Here is a 7,106-nt window from a genome sequence, read left to right as displayed (position 1 = left end):
AAACCTTAAACCTTAAACCTTAATCTGGGTCGCTCCATCCTGAGAAAGATTGTGTCCTGTCTTTTCTCCACATTGGCCTCATGGATGACCCACGGGAACATCACATTTGGTAGCAGAGGATGGTTACGTTAAACTAACCACCATGGCTCTAATCAGAGTCCAAATGTCCAAATTGTCAGCATTTGACACTCCAAATTGGGAAGATAACAGGTCGAGTAAGCTTTGATGGGCTGGATAATCTCTGAGCTCCATTATTGTCAAGAAAGACCAAACGTTGATTAGAAGTCCAAAATTAAAAACTATCTTCCATATTTGGGAGGAAATGATAATGGGTCACGGCTGGATGTCCCTCTTAAAATTTCAATCACCAGTGACATGTGAAAACAAATCATTTTGAAGAATTTTTAAGGCCTATGTTGTGGTCCACCAGTGGCCAGCAAAGCTGGCAGCAGATTCGGACAGTGAGGAGGTTGGGGAGGAACCTGGGCCAGTCCTGGAGTCTGGGGAAGGCTCTGAGGAGGGCTCTGTGTCGGAGGGAGAGAGGGGGCTAGGGCCGTCTGACAGTTATCAGCTGCCTTCAGAGTCAGACATCAGTGAGGCAGAAGAACAGCTGGAGCCTGTTCCCAGTGTGCGCATGCGCAGAATTGCCAGATGAAGGGAAGAGCTAAAGAACAGGGGTCGACTTGGGAGTAAGGCCACAGGTGGATGGTGAATGGCCCCTCCCAGAGGAAATAAAAGAAGAGCGAAAGGGGAGTGGAGTTTGCAGGAGACAATTAGTTCGCTTCATTGGTTCGTGACTCTCCAAGACTCCTTGCCAAGTTCTGCAGATATCGGCCTGGCAGCTCTCCAAGCCAGATAAGGTCTGTGACTGTAAATCCTCCCTTGAAAGACTTTGCTGGATGGGAATGAGCAGAATTCACAGCAAATTAATAAAAGGGTTCTTTGTCGGGACAAGGAGTTTGCTTCATGCTCTCGGGAAGCCTCGGTCAGAACAATCTACATTGATGTTGTGCCATTCTTTAAACAGTCATCACGCATATAACTGTCCAATGGACTGATCCAAATCAGGTACTAAGCTAAGAACAAAGGATTCATTAATTTTAGAGCTTGACGGTGCTTATCTATGCTTTATGGCCACTACCCTAGAATCAGTTTAGAAGCTATTAATTAGGCCAGCTCCCACATTTCATCACCCTGTAGCAAAAAGCAGGCTTAATATATAACCCTGCAGAATTGACCACACTACCTGTAACCTCGTCTTTGGAGATAGGAGCTTATCATCTTTGTGAAGGGTTACTGATACAGCCAGAATCAAAGAGGAATTCGCTGTCAGGCCTGCAGCCATATTTCTCAGGCCTGCCTCACTTTTTATTATTCTGCTATGCATTTTCTATGGTGGGAAAACGGGAGCGGGGGATTGTACGGAGTTAGATGATATGCAGCCATAACAACATTCTTTCTAGAAAGCCAAGGTCATCCTTTGCCTCTGCACCCCACCGACCGGAACTGGATGGGTGGAAGCTGCCAGTGTGGCAGTGGGAGATTGGACCATGGGATGGGCTTGTGGGTGTGGGGGCAAGATCTTGGACTTTCAACGGGATGGGGGAAACCGGGAAGCTTTCAGATTCGGGTTTTCTCAGATGTGTCAACATGGTTCTCTTAATCAATTGGAACTTTGAGGAACCTTTTGCCTCGGACTCTGATTTACTTTTGGGTGCCATTTGGAACCCTGATACACGCCAAAGCCTTGAAGAAAACACCAGTGTTGCTCAAAACTTTCATGAAAAAGTTGCTTTGGAGCCTGGCCTCAATTTAAAAATGGTCAGAAGAAGTGTGAAGGCCATCGTGTCAGGAAATCATTAGACGCTGTTATTTTAAACCTGGACAACTCTTATGTCCTGGCTCTGCTTCCTCTACAAGTCTCTAAAATAGACTGAAGACTTTCGAGGGGCAGAGAAGAGGGGATTGATTTATTCTCCAAAGCACCTGAAGGAAGGGCAGGAAGTAATGGGCGGAAGCTACTTAAAGACAGATCCAATCTAGAAGTGATGTGACCCGTCAAAACCGCGGTCCACTAAAGCACGCCCGATTAAAGCGCGTACCTGACGTCATCAGCAGCGCGACAAATACGACCGCGGAAAAAAAGGGCGCTTTAAAAAGCGCTTTTACAGCAAGCCGATTCACATAAAGGTAAGGGTTAGGTTTAGGTTTAGGGTTATGTTAAGCGTTAGGGTTAGGTTTAGGGTTAGGTTAAGGGTTAGCGTTAGGTTTAGCGTTAGGTTAAGGGTTAGGTATAGGGTTAGGTTTAGGGTTAGGTTAAGGGTTAGGCTTAGGGTTAGGTTTAGGTTTAGGGTTATGTTAAGTGTTAGGGTTAGGTTTAGGGTTAGGTTAAGGGTTAGGTTTAGGTTTAGGGTTACATTAAGCATTAGGGTTAGGTTTAGGGTTAGGTTAAGGGTTAGCGTTAGGTTTAGCGTTAGGTTAAGGGTTAGGTATAGGGTTAGGTTTAGGGTTAGGTTAAGGGTTAGCGTTAGGTTTAACGTTAGGTTAAGGGTTAGGTATAGGGTTAGGTTTAGGGTTAGGTTAAGGGTTAGGCTTAGGGTTAGGTTTAGGGTTAGGTTTGGGGGGGTTAGGGTAAGGTTTTCGCGTTATTTTTAAGTTTCCCGCTCACAGCATGCTGTTTTCGTCGCGCTGTGATGACGTCACGTACGCGCTTTCGTCGAGCGCGCTTTAGTCTACCACGGTTTTGTGGTGGAACCAGGAGAAATTTTTCTGACAGTGAGAACAATTAATCAATAGCTTTCCACCCGGAGTTCTGGGTGCTCCATCGCTGGAGGTTTTCAAAAATAGATTGGACAACCATTTGACCAGGATCATATAATGTCCTCTACTGTTGTGGCCTGTCGGCCGCCAACTCCTTCAGCAGCCAAATCGGCATGCATTAAAATGAAATTTCATTGCATGCAGCTCTCAAAGGGTCACCACCTCCAATATACACTATATGAATAAATAAATAAAAAATGAATATGACAAAATAATTATACATATACCCACCTATATTATATGACCCAGAGAAACAACACAGTCTAGTTTGTATGTATACATATACATGGCAAGAGAAACAAATATTGCCAGTTTACCAGATGAATGGCCTAGGGAAGAAAATGGTTCCGGAATCTGGTAGTCCTGGTAGAAATACTTCGAAATCTCCTCCCAACAGGAACAACCCAAATATACCGTGAAGTGAGTGAGTGGGATCTCTAACAATGCTTTTAGCTCTAAGCACATAGCGCTTGTAGGCAGTATCCTGAATAACTGGAAGCAAGCTTCCCATAATCTTCTCAGCTGTCCTCACCACTCTCTGTAGGGACTTTCTATCTGAGGTGCTGCTGCCACCAATTCAAAACAGGGATGCAGTCTGTTAAAACACTCTCAATCGTGCCACTGTAAAAAGTGGAGAGGACAGAAGGAGAAAGATGTGCTCTCCTCACCCGATGCAGGAAATGCAGACGCTGGTTTGAACGCTTCACTAAGGATGACATGCAGATAAACCAATTCAGATTGTTAGTTATCTGAATTGTTATATGGAGTCGAGGGTCTTTCCTTCCTCAATATCCAAACTGGGACAAGCCTGACACTTGGACAATGAAATCAAGTATGGTAGCTGTCTAACTAGAAAGTTACAGAGACCAGATACTTGAGATTCAGAAATCTCTGTCTAAGAGAGGTTGCTATTGGCCACTAGCCCAAGGACTGTTACACCCTGATGTTGCTTAAATGATACATGTTCAGCCCTGAGGTTTCAGGGTTCAGATTTACACATCCAGAAATTTGAAGGAAAAAAGATTACTACAGAATGAGTGTCTCAAGAGGAGCTCAAAACACGACAGTATTTGTGCTTCTCATCTACACAAACTAGACTATCATCTTGTGGAGAAGATAGAAGGAGGAGCTATCTGAAGTCAAATCATATGCAATCAGGGGGTCTGTGTCTATTTTTAATTTATCTGGGGAGCATGCAGATCTATGCCATCTGTTCCAAATCTGCAGAACATTCGTCTTAGTGAATGGGGGAGGTAGATGCATTTTGCCTTGTATCTGCAAAAATGTCTGTTTATCTGTTTACAGACATTAGCCAGCAATAAAGATAGTCCTCAACTTATGAACATGATTGAGCTTGGCAATTACAGTTGTAAGTCTTTTTCGATGCCTAAGGCAGGACTAGAACTCACCATCTCCCAGCCCAAAGTCACCCAGCCAGCTTCCGTGACTACAGCAAGACTAGAACTCACAGCTAATGCGGAATTAGAAGTCACGATCTCCTGGTGATTGGCCCAAAGACACCCAGCTGGCTTTCATGCCTAAAGTAGGGCTAGAACTCACAGTCTCCTGGTGATTGGCCCAAAGACACCCAGCTGGCTTTCATGCCTAAAGTAGGGCTAGAACTCACAGTCTCCTGGTGATTGGCCCAAAGACACCCAGCTGGCTTTCATGCCTAAAGTAGGGCTAGAACTCACAGTCTCCTGGTGATTGGCCCAAAGACACCCAGCTGGCTTTCATGCCTAAAGTAGGGCTGGAACTCACAGTCTCCTGGTGATTGACTCAAAGTCAACCAATTGGCTCTTATGGCTAAGGGGAGACTAGAACCCATGGTCTCTTGGTGATTGGCCCAAAGACACCCAGCTAGCATTCCCAGCTAACACCGAACTAGAACTCACAGCCTCTAGGTGTTTGGCCCACAATCATCCAGCCAACTTTCGTGCCCATGGCAGAACTAGGACTCACACCTCCCACTTTCTAGCCTGGTGCTTTAACCACACCACCAAACTGGCTCATCTTATTCAGCCTTCGCCAAAGAAAACCCCAAAATGATGAGTGCCGCCCTCCCCACGGTGCTCACCTTTCTTGATGTGCAAGAGAATGGTCAACAACACAACCAGAAGACGCGTCTTCATTTCTTCCCTGAATTCATCCACGATGAAACCGCTGATTCACAAGGTCCCCTTCTGGGTTTGGGGCAGAAAAGCATTGAGTCTAAGGAAGCTAAGAGACACGTTTGTTTTTTTCACACCCAAGGAACTGGCGCAAAGGAGAAACCAAGAAACAATGGAGGGAGACTAATCAAGGGGAGGAGCAACCTGGAACGAAGGAGAAACTTCCTAAAACAGTGAGGACAATTAATCAGTGGGACAACTTGCCTCCAGAAGTTGTAGGTGGCTCCATCACTGGAGGTGTTTAAGAAGAGAGCGGGCAGCCACCTGTTTCAAATGTTTTAGGGCAGCGATGGCTAATCTTTTTCTCCTTGCATGCCGAAATCGTGGCTCCAGGCCTGCACATGCCCACACCCTTAATGCAATGCCCCCTGCCCCCCTGCGCATGCGCGCACAACCCCCCCTGCGCTCCTCTGTCATTGAGGCCACTTAGGGGTTTATCTGTAACTAGTGGTGGGTTTCAATTTTTTTTAGAACCTCTTCTGTAGGTGTGGCCTGCTTTGTAGGAGTGGCTTGCCGGCCATGTGACCAGGTGGGAGTGGCTTGCTGGCCATGTGACTGGGTGGGAGTGGCTTGCCGGCCATGTGACTGGGTGGCAGTGACTTGCCAAAAATGTGACTGGGTGGGAGTGACTTGCCGGCCATGTGACCAGGTGGGAGTGGCTTGCCGGCCATGTGACTGGGTGGGAGTGGCTTGCCAGCCATGTGAGTGGGTGGGTGTGGCCAACTTGTAAAATGTGGGGAAACTCAGTTAACAATGCTCTTGCTTAGCAACCAAAATGTTGGCTCAGAAACTCTGGCATTTGAAGCACGCAACTCTTAAAACTGTCAAGTTACAAGACCCTTGCACTCCTAACCCTTTAGAAAAAAAACTAAGGGGTGTTCAAACTTGAGAGCTTTAAGACTTGTGGACTTCAACTCCCAGAATTCCTCCTCCAGTCATGTTGGCTCAGGAACTCTGGCATTGAAGTGTGCAAGTCTTAAAGCTGTCAAGTTACAAGTCCCTTGCACCCTTAACCCTTTAGGGGAAAAAAACCATTGGTGTTCAAACTTGACAGCTTTAAGACTTGTGGACTTCAACTCCCAGAATTCCTCCTCCAGTCATGTTGTCTCAGGAACTCTGGCATTGAAGCATGCAACTTTTAAAGCTGTCAAGTTACAAAATCCTTGCACCCCTAACCCTTTAGAAAAAATAAAAAACCCAGGGGTGTTCAAACTTGACAGCTTTAAGACTTGTGGACTTCAACTCCCAGAATTCCTCCTCTCACTCTTCATCTTGATGATGTGCGGACATGCGGTGTGACAGGTAGCCCTTGGCCTCCTGCACCCCCTTGGGAGCAATGTGCCGCACAATCCTCAGAAACTTTTCCCCCCACATTTTGAAGCACTTTTTCCTGCTATTCGCCCGAACCGGCAGGAAAAAAATGCTTTAAAAAGTGAAAAAAAGTTGGCCACGCTCAACCAGTCACATGACCACCAAGCCATGCCCACAGAACCGGGGTGGTGGTGGTGGTTAGATTTCACCACCGTCTCCATCTGTGTCTATTTCTTGGACGTCCCATCTAAGAATTCCTCCCACCTCTACCCTTTTCCACTGCCTGTTTTCTAAAAAAAAATAAAAAATCTGAGGGTCCTGCCTCCAAGTGGATCAATTTTCAAGTGAAGGCAAAACCCACCTTGATTATATCCCCATTTCCAACTTGCAACTCGCTGGACCTCACATGTTCAGAAGTTGGAGGAGAACAGCTGATCCAGCAGCAGGAGAACAGCGCCATCTGATGTCTACCTTGGTATTTCCACCATTACCTTAACGGTTATGTTGCCTTTTGCAACTGGGTTAATAAGAGCTCCAGACTTTTCTCCTAGGTCTTGCAGCTGTTCAACAGACCTGGCAATCTATAAGGGGGGAGGGGGGAGACAAAGACCCCACCTTTCCCTCTTTCATCCTCAGAAGTAGTTCTAGGAGACACTTCTAAGCCAGGGGGGGTAGTTGTTACAGGATAGAATGCTGAGCTCTGAGTAACAGCCTTAACAGAACAGAATAGAACAGTGTTTCTCAACCTTGTCAACTTGAAGATGTCTGGACTTCAACTCCCAGAATTCCCCAGCCAGCGAATGC

The sequence above is a fragment of the Thamnophis sirtalis genome, unplaced genomic scaffold (assembly GCF_051295495.1).
Source record: "Thamnophis sirtalis isolate CommonGarterSnake01/CBP01778 unplaced genomic scaffold, rThaSir2_p1.2 scaffold_2, whole genome shotgun sequence".
NCBI lineage: Eukaryota > Metazoa > Chordata > Lepidosauria > Squamata > Natricidae > Thamnophis > Thamnophis sirtalis.
The sequence above is the reverse complement of the archived record's forward strand: the minus strand, read 5'-3'. Positions refer to the sequence as shown.